This window comes from Papio anubis, chromosome 1, assembly GCF_008728515.1.
Source record: "Papio anubis isolate 15944 chromosome 1, Panubis1.0, whole genome shotgun sequence".
Classification (NCBI taxonomy): Eukaryota; Metazoa; Chordata; class Mammalia; order Primates; family Cercopithecidae; genus Papio; species Papio anubis.
In genome coordinates, this window is record NC_044976.1 from 151,611,340 (window position 1) to 151,624,095 (window position 12,756).

General features: G+C 44.0%; 1 pseudogene; it reads right to left on the bottom strand.

Annotated features, from left to right (window-relative positions):
• Positions 1-7,378: 7,378 nt before the first annotated feature.
• Positions 7,379-8,608, bottom strand: LOC101009254 (annotated as a pseudogene).
• Positions 8,609-12,756: the final 4,148 nt, after the last annotated feature.

Consider the following 12,756-nt stretch of genomic DNA (forward strand, 5'->3'; position numbering starts at 1 on the left):
ATAATTTATAGTTGTAGGCAGATGAGAAAGGCTTACACAGAGCTGTCCGTGGGTAAAGGAAGGTTCCAGTGGACGTAGGATACATTACTACTCAGGTGAAAACTGGTCAAATCCACAAAGGCAAGGTGCTCTCAGGATGGTAGCACTCACGGTGGTACTGCAGGGTGGTGTATGAAATGAGAAGAAAGGTATTTCTAATGGTGTGTGTCTGATCGCGCTGGTCTTTGACTTCCATCTCCTTCTTAGGCTCAGCACCCCGGGACCTGTGAAGGTTGGAGACCCCGTGGAAAGAGCTCCTAGGAGCCTCGTTCAATGTTATGGTTCTTCATTTAAACCCCATTGCCTAGTGGCTGTTGAGTTCTGCCTACCCCTGTTCTCTGATCACTGCTTGGCTGACCCTTTTCTGTGTCCTCTGCAATCACAACAGTTTCTCGGTCCCAAGGGACAATTCTGTAAAGGAACTCAAATGGAGGGTTCAAAATTGAGGCAAGGCATGTTTATGAAACAAGTCTCTTAAAGCCTGACGTTTCCAATGGAACAAGGGCTGTCTGTCCCACCCTGGCACTCATTCCTATCCCCCCGCCCCCGCCCTCCGTGTCAAAGGCTTCTCGGAGAAGGAGACCATGACATCACTTCCTTCGGGTGGTGCAGGGTCGTCTGGCCTCACCCCCACCGCCTTTGGCCGCTGACCCCCGAGGAAGTGAGGCAGCGGCGGGAGCCAGGCACGCCCTGAGCTCGCTCTCCTTTTTTCCCTCTGGCTCACCTCTGGGTGAGGTCCCAGATGCCTTGAGGAAGTGGGCCATCTTCAAAGTATCTCAGTGCCTCCCAGTGCCCTCTGTTATTTCCTTTAGAAGCCATGGGGAACTGCAGGGGTGAAGAGACACCACTAGGTGGCTGCACAAGACCTTGTTTGTTTCCATAGGTGCCAGGCTGGTGGCAAAGAGAGATGAGACCCTCTACCACTTGTGTGTGTGTGTGTTCCCGTGCACGCGCCTGGCAGGGGTAGGGGGTGGGGAGGTGCCCAGCAGGGAGAATGGGGAGGCAGAGACAGAAGTTTAAGAAAACTCAATGTTAAAAATGCCTAAATTTACAAAGCAGGTAAGTTGAAGGCCGACAATGGAAGGCGTGCAGAGCTCCTCCTTACAGGTGAATTCTCTTGATATTTTTAGTCCTTTTTAGTTCATCAATTATTTAGCAGAGAAACTGAAGTGTTAGCCTACTAACATTTCTGGCTACTGAAAATGAATCAGAAATGAGGATGTTGCATGAGATCTGAACTCTTCTAAGAATCTGATTTGCATTAATTTTCATTCATAATCAGAAATTTGATGAGTGCCTACTACCTGCCACACCCTGGGCTAGGTGCTGAGGAGAGAGCTGTGAACAACACTCTGTACTCTCACGGAACTTAGGTTTTAGAAAAATGCATATACACTGTACATAGAAAAAAAAAGTGTACAGTTTCTCCAGCTGTCATTCTACAATTTCATGAGTATACCCTTCCCTTGCACAGCCCTCACATGAAGTATGGGATAGTAAGACTCAGTTAATCCGCCAAAATTAGATGCCACACAGAATTTCTGGAGTAGAGTTGCAGTGTAATTTCTGGCATGTGGTCATTTTACCATCAAGAGTTCCAGAAGAAGTGATGCCATGGAATTTCCAAGTCTCTCTTCTTTATCTGTTTATTGCCTTCTTAGGTCATCTGCCAGTGCCAGGACAATCATCTGAGACGTGCGCCGCTCCTGCAGCAGAAAAAGCAGTGGGCAGGCTGAAGACCACAGGCTGAAATACGCAATTGGAAAATAAGAAAGAAAAGTGATCAGAAGTCTTGGACACCAAGAAGATTGTGGAAAAACTCAGAATATAAAGGTGTGGCATTTCTAAGCACTGCCAAATTTATTTCTCCAGCCAAGTCAAACATGACCCAATGGAAGTCAGCTCCCAGATGCCCCACATGAGAAAGCATAGGTTATAGATTCAGTGTGGAAACCACATTTGGGTTTGGGAGGTGGCTGGCTTGATCTGTAAGAGGGTGGGGTATGACTTGCACCCATGTGTGTGCACATAAGCACATGTGAGAACTAGTTAGGAGAATGGATGTTCATATGGAATCATGGAACACCAGAGCTAGAACATACTTTCAAGCTAATTTAATCCATCCTCTCATTTTATAAATGCAGATACCAGGCCTGCAAAGGAGAAGGTCTTGCCCAGTATCCCAGAGTCAACACTGACAGAACTAAGACTATGTAACTCAATATCTTGATCCCCAGTTTGTAATTCCAGTCATTTTTTCTGTTCTTAAAGGATTATAGACATGTTTGTTGCCTTTTTAAATTGAATTTACTTGACTTTCCTTTACATGTTATGGTGGTTGAATGGTGCCACCATCCCCCTCCCAAAAAAGATACAGAATCTGTGAATATGCCCTTACTTTTATATTTATTTTTAAATGTTATTCATTTATTTTTTTATTTTTTTTGAGACAGAGTCTCACTCTATCACCCAGGCTGGAGTGCAGTGGCACGATCATGGCTCACTGCAGCCCCAACCTCCTAGGCTCAGGTGATTCTCCCACCACAGCCTCCCAGGTAGCTGGGACTACAGGCGCACGCCACCACACCTAGCTAATTTTTTGTATTTTTTGTAGAGATGGGGTTTCACCAGGTTGCCCAGGCTGGTCTCAAATCCCCTTATTTTTAAAAAGGATCTCTGCAGATGTAATTAATTAAGGATCTTGAGATGAGATTATGTTTGCTTAGGATCAGCCTATATCCAATGACAAGTGTCTTGAGAAGAGAAGAAGAGGAGTGAAGAAGAGAGGAAAGGAAAGGAGAGGAAGGGAGGGGAGAAGAGGAGAGGGGAGGGAAAAGAAGGGGAGAAGAGGGGAGGAAGAAGGCACATGGAGAAGAAGACAATGTGAAGACAGAAATTGGGGTGATATATCTACAAACCAAGGAACCCAAGGATTGCTTGCAGCCACCAGAAGCCAGGAGAGAGGCATGGAACAGCTTTTCCCTCAGTGCCTCCAGAAACAACTAACTCTGCTAGCACCTTGATTTTGGACGTGTGACTCCAGAACTGTGAGAGAATGGATTTCTGTTGTTTTTAGCTACCGAGTTTTTGGTACTTTGTTACTGCAGCTGTATGAAACCAATACATTTATATGTCTCAGTTCCTTCAACTGCCTTTGTTCTATTCTTTTGTTACCTTGAAGAGGGAGGCATTCTTTGAGCACAGTAGCACATGATGGTTATGAGATGCTGTTGCTATTGGCAGGTGAAATATTGCTTAGAGATGGTCCTCTTGGAAAAATCTAAAAATGTTGTACTCTAAGTGCCACTAACTAAAACCAGCCTTGAGAAGTTCTCAAGACAGGCCTTCCAAATGCCCTAAAGCTGTCTTCATATGACCAAAAGGAGACCCAATGGGAAAAGAACACAACAGTTTTTCCCCATCCCAGATGTTGAGTGTGGTCATGACTGGCTTTTATTAGAATCGTGTTCTCTCTGGTAATATGAGAGGCTGTTATCAGTATGATTATTTATTTATCATCTAGGGTGTTTGTTTGTTTGTTTGTTTGTTTTTTGAGACAGGGTCTCATTCTGTTGCCCAGGCTGGATTACAGTGGCACAATCTCAGCTCACAGAAGCCTTGACCTCTCGGGCTCAAGTAATTTACCCACCTCAGCCTCCTGAGTAGCTGAGACTACAGGTGCATGCCACCATGCTTGGCTAATTTTATAATTTTTGTAGAGACAAGGTTTGTCCCCAGGTTGCCCAGGCTAGTCTCAAACTCCTGGGTTCAAGCAATCCATCCAACTTGGCCTCCCAAAGTGCTGGGATTACAAGCATGAGCCACCATGCCCAGCCCTCCTAGGTCTTTAAATGACTTTGGATGGTGCAAGGGAGTGGGAGTCACACCTTACATGAATTTAAAATAGAATCGGAATTATAAGTAATATTATAAGGCAAATCTATTACATAATGCAATGTCTTCAAGCATATTTTTCCTTTTTCACGTGGTTGTTGGCAAATATCTGGAATGGGAAAGAGGATCATCCTTTTGGGAGACTTTCTCTTTGTGTTCCTCAATGTTGCAGAAATAAACATACAACTTTAATTTGTTCCCCAAAGGAAGAAATAATAAAAAACAACCTACTCAAAACTAGTCAGAGTTGCTGGAAAAATCAGGAAATAGCTTTTGTGGTTTATTTGTTTGTTTGTTTGTTTTTCTTTGTAATTTTCTAGGAAATCTAGTAAAGACAGTAGCTGCCCTTTGGATAACACATTCATTCCAAGGGCCAAAGATATTGGTATATGTGCTGAAGCTGCCTCATGTCCTGAACACATCTCTCCATCTAAGCTCATAGCACCCCAGGGCTGGGCTCAGGGCCACAGCGTAAAGAAGTGAATGGTGTCAATCTAAGGGAAACAAGACAGCTGACATCAAATTTTAGAATAATGTCATCTGATGAATTAATTCCACTTTGAGCCCAAACTGAGATTTAAACATGTCAGAGAATGGACCTAAACTGGTGAGTGGACAAGAATAGTCAGTTTGCAGGTTTGCTATATGGGGTAGAAACAGACGGGAGGAGGTTTGGTGGCCATCTGGTTGGAGGTAAAAATAAAAGGCCAAAGTGGGATTTGTTCCATACCTGGCACCTCAGTTTGGTGTCTGAGCCTGGTAGAAAAGGGGCTGTGAGCTAAAGCTATACTATTGGTCTTTGTGAGGGACTCAGTGAAGCCTGAGGCAAGAGTATCATTCTTACTTTCCTAAGGGACCAGCATGACACAGGTTGCCAGACAGATGGGCCAGGACCTAGTGCTGTTCTGGCCCTCATGGATTAGAAACTTTGGCCTCTGGATTTAGTTGGCTTGGATATTGAAATTCTGATTGTGGTGGCCAGAAGCTAGAGCAATGGAGAGTCACTCTCAAGAGGTTTTGTGGACAGAGAACATTGGATGGGACTGAGGCCAGAGAAGAAGGATGAGCCTAGAGGAATCTGTGTGTTGACTATAATAATATGGTCACCATTCATAAGAACATGTAAGACATACTCTATGAAGTCTGGATGGAACTTTGTTGAAACAAATAAAAGGTCCTAGTTGAGTATGTGGTAAGAAGAGTCAATAAAACTTGGGTTATTACGATGTTTTTTTAATTTTGTATTTTTTGTAGAGATGAGGTTTTGCCATGTTACTCAGGCTGGTCTCAAACTCCTAGACTCAAGAACACCCACCTCAGCCTCCCAAAGTGCTGGGATTACAGGTGTCCACCACGGTGTCTGGCATGGGTTACTACTATTAAGGTGACCCCCTTTAGTACCCAAGAAACACTAAGGTTGAAATTACACCTCATCTAATAGGCCATGTTTTCAAACTGTGCTCCATAGTAGTCTAGGTATTCTAAGGAGACCCTTGAGACTGGAGGAGTGGCTCACAACAGGGTCTGGGCCTTCTACCACAGACTCAACATCAGCCACCATTTCACCTATTTTACCTACAGTAAGAGAAGTTTTGTAACTAACAAAAAGGTCTTCATAGCTTAATGGAGAGGTCTCAAACATCTCTGCTTTAGGGCTCCCTTGACTAAGCCTGGCAACATGTACCAAGTAGATTTTCAATGAATTACACGTTTATTTCTATATACAATCTAGCCAAAAGATGATTTGAAGCAGTAATAAGTTTTTACTAATGGATGACACCAGAGTAAGTGATTATTTCTAAAACCCATTGAAAATAACAAAACAATTAAAATATTAAATGTTTGGGAATACTGTTTTATTCCTTTTGGACTCACCAGAAATGAACAAACACAAATGTTAATGTGGGACATTTATAGTGATTCTATCTATTGGAAATAAGCAAAATAGTAGTAAACGATCATATGTACCTCTGTTTTAACTGTATTTCCAAGTTATGATTTGTGAGCCTGTTCAGTAGTTGTTATCTAATTTTCCATTGCAAGAAAAAAATGGCCAACTCACAAGTTGTGTTTCTGTATGCATTTAGATTAACAGATTATTATTGGTTTTTTTAAAAGGGAGGTTTTGGCCGGGCACCATGGCTCATGCCTGTAATCCCAGCACTTTGGGAGGCTGAGGTGGATGGATCACATGAGACCAGGAGTTTGCCTAACCAACATGGTGAAACCCTGCTACTAGAAGTACAAAAATTAGCTGGGCGTGGTGTGGCGCACATCTATAATCCTAGCTACTCTGGAGGCTGAGACAGGAGAATTGCTTGAACCTGGGAGGCAGAGGTTTCAGTGAGCCAAAATTATGCCACTGCGCTCCAGCCTGGGCAACAGAGCGAGACTCCGTCTCAAAAAAAAAAAAAAAAGAAAAAAGAAAAAATAGTAATAAGGGAGGTTTTTAAAAATTAATGTTCCATTAATAAATAAAAAATGTCTGAATGCTGCTAACAGTTTTGAATGTCACTAGCCTTCAGAACATACAGATCAATAAGGATTTTCTTCTAGGCAGAAGTCTCAATGAAAACAGCGTGTGTGTGTGTGTGTGTGTGTGTGTCTGTCTGTCTGTCTTCCTGTATGTTTTCATTTTATGATAAAAAGGTTTAAAACTAAATCAATGATCATGTCAAACTTTTTTTTTAAGTGTGCACAGTTTTCAATAAAAGAGCCAAAGAAATTTTGGAAAGATTGATTTATACATCTTGGTCTTTACAAGTTGTCTGTTCCTAGAGAGTGGCCTAGCAGCCAGGGTCGCCTGTGTGCAGGCTTGGCCTGTTATGTCAGTGCCCAGCAGGCAGGCATGTGAGGCTAAGACCAGCTCACATCCTCTCTGCTGAGCAGCCCGCCCAGGCCGCAGGCTGCATCTGTCTCTAATGTGCCCACATGCACAAGTCACCTGTAAAAGCAAGAGATTCAAGTCTGTGAACTGGAAGGTAAATGGATTTTTTCAGAATATTTCTAGACTTCTGACCTGCATCTTTTAACCAATGTTTTTTTGATTTCTTATCAAAATCAAAGCTGTGGGCCAGGCACAGTGGCTCACACCTGTAATCCTAGCACTTTGGGAGGCTGAGGTGGGTGGATCACTTGAGATCAGGAGTTTGAGACCAGTCTGGCCAACATGATGAAACCCCATCTCTACTAAAAATACAAAAATTAGTCGGGCGTGGTGGCACGCACCTGTAGTCCCAGCTACTCGAGAGGCTGAGGTAGGAGAATCACTTGAATCCTCGAGGTGGAGGTTGCAGTGAACTGAGATTGTGCCACTACATTTCAGCCTGGGCAACAGAGCAAGACTCTGTCTAAAAAAAAAAAAAAAAATCAAACCTGTGGCATTTTAAAACAGATTGCAATAAAATAAGTAAGAACAGTATCAAACCTAGTAAGCATAATGCTGAAATCTCACATAATTCTTAAATCTGAGAGATGTTCAATTTATTATATATTTAACCACTTTTTATCTAAATGTATCACAGAATGCCACCGTGCCACCATGATTCAGTGTGAAAGCCACATCTGCTCATCCACTGCAATGGTCCAGCCTGTAGTCTCTTTTCTGTACCAGTAAGCAAAAGTAGCAAAACAGCCACTGGCTCAACTTTTCCCAAGTAATAAAGTCACTTTGCTTAGTCTTCAGAATGTTTAGCTCCTCTTGCTAATCTATCAGCTTTTCCATTCCCGATAAACCCTGGATGACCAGGAACAAGTATCCACTGAATGCCCATGCCTTGAGTGAGCTCCTCCAGTGCCACAAAGTCCTCTTTGTTCATCACCTCTTTCCCTGTACTTGTCTTCCACCTGTTCTTCTTCCTACCTTGAACCCAGTTAGTGATACTATTTACAGTAAACATACTATCTGTGTACGGAACCAATTTATTGATGTTTTCAGCCTCTCCTTGTTCAATGGTGTTGCAGGCTGCATGATTTTCTGCTGTTTGGTTTGTCTGTCACCCAGGAAGTCTAATGCCTACATTTAAAGGATGGCCTGGCCCCCAGTAAACATCAGTTCCCACTAGTGCTCTCCTCCACCCGTTACTGGAGCAGCAGCCATCAGTGTACTCGACGACAAAGCCTTCGATGTAAGAAAATGTCCCTGCTCATTCGAGGTGCCAGCTCTGTGATTTGCTTCACAGGCTTTGCACACGACTCTGCGCTTTCATCTCCATCGCCATTCAATGGCTCACGGAGTCTCTTGATGGCTTTCGTTTGTGATTCTTGTACATGTTTATTTTTCTGCCCTTCTGAACCTTCTGGGCTTGCAGATTTCCTGACAAAGGCCCAGGTCTCATTTTCTGTGGCAAACTTCTTAAATCTGGCAGCAGGAAATAGGTCCACCTATGCTCTACATTCATTCCAGGTCAGAAAGACCCCGGTCCTGCAGGCCCTCCCCACAGCATAGACCATCCTGAGGCTGCAACAGTCTCTGCGGCAGCGCACAGCTATCAAGGCTGGCACATGGCTCACCCTCGCTTCAAACCAGTGCGACCCCAACAGTGCCCACTGAAAATAGCTTCAGTAAAAGTACACTCTGAGGCCGGACACGGTGGCTCATGCCTATAATTCCAGCACTTTTCGGGGTGGAGGTGGGTGGATTGCCTGAATCCAGGAGTTGAGACCAGCCTGGGGAACATAGCAAAACCCCATCTCTACTAAAAGGATTACAAAAAGTTAGCTGGGCATGATGGCCCACACCTGTGGAGGCTGAGGTGGGAGAATCACCTGATCCCGGAAGGTCGAGGCTGCAGTGAGCCCAGATTGTGCCACTGCACTCCAGCCTGGGCGACAGGAGTGAGAACCTATCTTAAAAAAAAAAAAAAAAAAAAGTCCACTCTGAGGCATAACTAAAGACTTGGCTAATTATTTTTCTCTATGGTCAGTCGGTGGACCACTTGCAAGAACTAACCCATTTGTGTAGCTGTGTCTGATAAGACGGGCCTGCTCCAGGGCAGAACATTCTTCTGAGGACCAAAGCTAGCCAGATCAATACATTTGAAAAAGTCCTTGTCATAAATCTGTCAAATCCCCTATGCCTTGAGCTAAGCTGTGGAGAAAAAACAAAACGTGATCTTCTAGAATGTTCTTGAGAACTTTACTTTGAAAGGTAGATAACATTCTCTGAAAGCCTCTGCACTTGATAAGATTATTTTGTTCAGCACAGATCATAGCTATAAGGAGCTATTCCAAAAGAAGGGTTAGCACTACCTAGAATTCCAGATTGAAGCCAGTTGCACTACAGGCTGCCGGGAGGGGATATCATGAATCAGAACATATGGACCAGACGCAGCCCTTCCCTGAGCAGCCACAGACAAGTCCAAGGGACGTGGCATAACTGCCGCCTGTTTCCAAGCAGGCAAAGTGGTCCAGAAGAGTCTGATCAGAAGGGGCCAAATGGGAATCCAGTTTCATGAGTTCTTGGCAGCAACGATGCTCGCCGTTAGGGGTAGACTGACATGCTAACAGGAACCAGCCGGCTCCATGTGAGGCGTGAGACTGGGATTAGGCCCAAGTCCTGGGAAACTGAGCTGGCAGCAACCAGCTAGGTGGCTGGAACACAGGCTAGGGCTACCTCGGATGCCAAACACCAGGACAGAAGGGACCTAGCAGAGATCCTGGCTGCTTGTGTATCTGGAAGCCAGCTTCGAGGCCATGTTCTTAGTGCTCCAGCCGCAGACAAAAAGCAGCAGCAGAGGGTCTTCACTTCCCATTCTTGATGAGAGAGAAATGCAGCCTCTAGCCTGGGCTTCCAAAGCCCATTCTAAACTCTAGCCAGGACAAGGAGGAGCAGGGCTGGGGATCATTACATGGCAAAAGGTGATGGTAGGCCTAGGAAGTCTTGAGTTTTAGAGTGGCCAGCTTGAGCAGGGATACTCACAGATTAGGTATACTTCTTGGTAGACCACCACCAAAGCCCCTGTTTCCACGTCGATATCTTGAAATGTGCTTTTACTGAGAAACCAAGATCAACTTTTCTCTGGCTGAATGGATATAAGTTAATTCTACATTCAAAATAGATTTTAAAAAACCACACACATCCTCAGAAGAATTTTTAAATCCTTTGGAGAAGCGTGAGGAGGTAGCTTTCCCATATTCCCCCATAAGTGGACCACATCTTTGCTTTTGTGCATTTTCCTCAGATCCTGGGAACCAGGCCCAAAAACTGTTGAAAAGGGGTTTTCTAATGTAAAACAAATTCAGGTTCACATTTAGAGAATACTAAATGCAAGTGTGCAAGATCACGTCACCACTTCGCTCTTACTTTGTATCAGTCCAAAAAGCAAATATCCAGAAGCCGCTTCCAAGTCCTGACTCTACACGCAAGTTGCTGTCTGGAACCATTTTCCACCATGCCACATAACCTCCTGGATGATTAGCAAAAATCGCTTTCCACTTACTACTTGCAGCTGTTTGGAATTCCACATTGCTGCTCTGCTGAGTAGCAGAGCCTAACTGGGCGAGCTGTACAGTAAACACATGAATCTCTGCCAGCGTTGGCATCTAACAGCACCATGATTTGCAAACATGTTGAATTGCTATTTTATTCAATAAACGAACTTACAATAGAAAATAGATTTGGAAGTTACATCAAACTTGTTTATCCTGTTATAGTGGGCTGGGTAAAGCTATTGTGCTTTGGTTATAAAGAAATCCCTATCGGGAGGCAGCAGGCGGAGTCTCTGCTATTCTTTCCTAGGCTAATATTAAGCACTCAGAGTACACCTCGGTCACACTGACTCGCTCTACATGGAGCCGGACACCTGCTCCCTTTAAAATCTCTTTTCCCCAGCACTAACTCCATAGTTTGGGTCAATGAATACTAATTATGCTCTCTTAGTCTCAGTGTTATTCATCAAATACTACTTTTCTCTATATATTCCAAGAAAAAATATATTAATATATAATATTTGGTGGAAATGCATGTATATATATGTGCACATATGTACATGTGTAAATGTATATATGTATGTGTCTATGTGTGCATGTGTGTGTGTAAATTTCCTCATGTCAGGGCTGTGCCTTCTTCATCAGCTGAGAGCTCTCCAAGGGCAGCAGGCTGGGTCTCCTCTCTCAGTATCAGATGGTCCTGAAATGATTCTCACCCCTACCGCCATCCCCATCAGTCAAGAGACACCCTCCATCCTCGGACTGGGAGTTCCTTGACCCTTGTTGGGAGCAGAAGGGGCAGTACCTTCTGTATGTGACTGAATGAAGGGAGGGCAGTAAGCTCACAGTGGAACAACACAGGATGAGGAAGAAAACTCTCAAAGATTTGCCCAGATAATAACAGCACTTACTTTGCCAGCTTCTTCCATCTGAGCAAATGGGTGTGGTCATTATAAGAAGGCGACTATTTCCCCCAAGTAAATAGGGTATGCTATTTGGTGGAAAGGGAAATTGTAAGAGAAAGTGTCTCATTTCTGCAGTTTGAAAGCAGGTAATCTCTGTAGTCTGGGTGTCTATTTACACTGCTTTTCAACAATAAAGGGTAACATTACCTTAATAACCTACTCATCTGAGGCAGGGAGGATACTTAAGGCATCAGAGAAAGAGGCATTTACTCTGATGAGCCACTTTCCCCAAACAGCACAAAATCGACACCATTCGCCCAGGAGATTTTTTTTTTTTTCTGGATTTCTAAAAATATTTCCTGGTTATGGCATGTGATCTAAGATACAGGCACCCTCGACTCACTCTTCTGTAGCACCTTGACTTCCTCACTGCCATTCCTGCCAGACAGGGAGGAAAGGGGAAAATCAATGGAGCACTGGACTTTGAAAGAAGAAAGTTTTGCCACTTAAAACCCCAACTAAGGCCAGGCATGGTGGCTCACGCCCGTAATCCCAGCACTTTGGGAGGCCGAGGCAGGTGGATCACTTGAGACCCGGAGCTCGAGACTAGCCTCGCTGACACGGTAAAACCCCATCTCTACCAAAAATACAAAAAGTAGCCAGGCATAATGGCATGTGCCTGTGGTCCCAGCTACTCGGGAGGCTGAGGTGGGAGGATCGCTTGAGCCCTGGAGATGGAGGCTGCGGTGAGCCAAGATCACGCCACTGCACTCCAGCCTGGGTGACAGAGTGAGACCCTATTTCAAAAAAGAAAGAAAGAAAAAAAAAAACAACTGAGTAACGTGAGGCAGAAAATGGTTTTGTAATTTGATCTCAGTGCTCCCAGAAACACCTCTCGGAAAGGGGTTCGTGCAATGGGAGAATATCAGCTCTGCTTCCCAGCTAGGAAGGTTGTTTTCTCCCCTTTTCTTTTTTCAAGGAGACCTCTGGACATTTCTGACCTAGGCGCTGCCCTCTTGTAGGTAACTGGAGCACTTATTTCAAAATGGCCTTTTTTTGACAACTCTTCAAAAGCTGCCAGATGACAAGCCGCACCCACTCCCACACCCACAGCTCCAGGGCATTGTTCTCTGTCCCAGCCAGCTTGGAAACCTCTCGTCTCAACTTGCATTTAAAAAGGATCTGAGGACAGATTCTGGGAAGATTTTTTTTTTTTTCATAGATATGGCCTAAGGCATACAATGGTTTGTTTTTTTTTTTTTTTTTTTTTTTTTTGGTCATCAACAACTAGTACTTACAATGCAAGCAGATGCCTTTTCTTTGACTGAAAAAGCTTAGTTGGGCATTATGGCAGTGATGTGGACTGGGAGTCTGTACACTCAGTAAACTCATTGATTCAGGCTTAGCTAAATCAAAACTTGATCAGTTTGACCTTTGAAGAAAGGGTTGGGTCTTTTTATTTTTATTTTTTTTAAACTGTTTTAAAAAA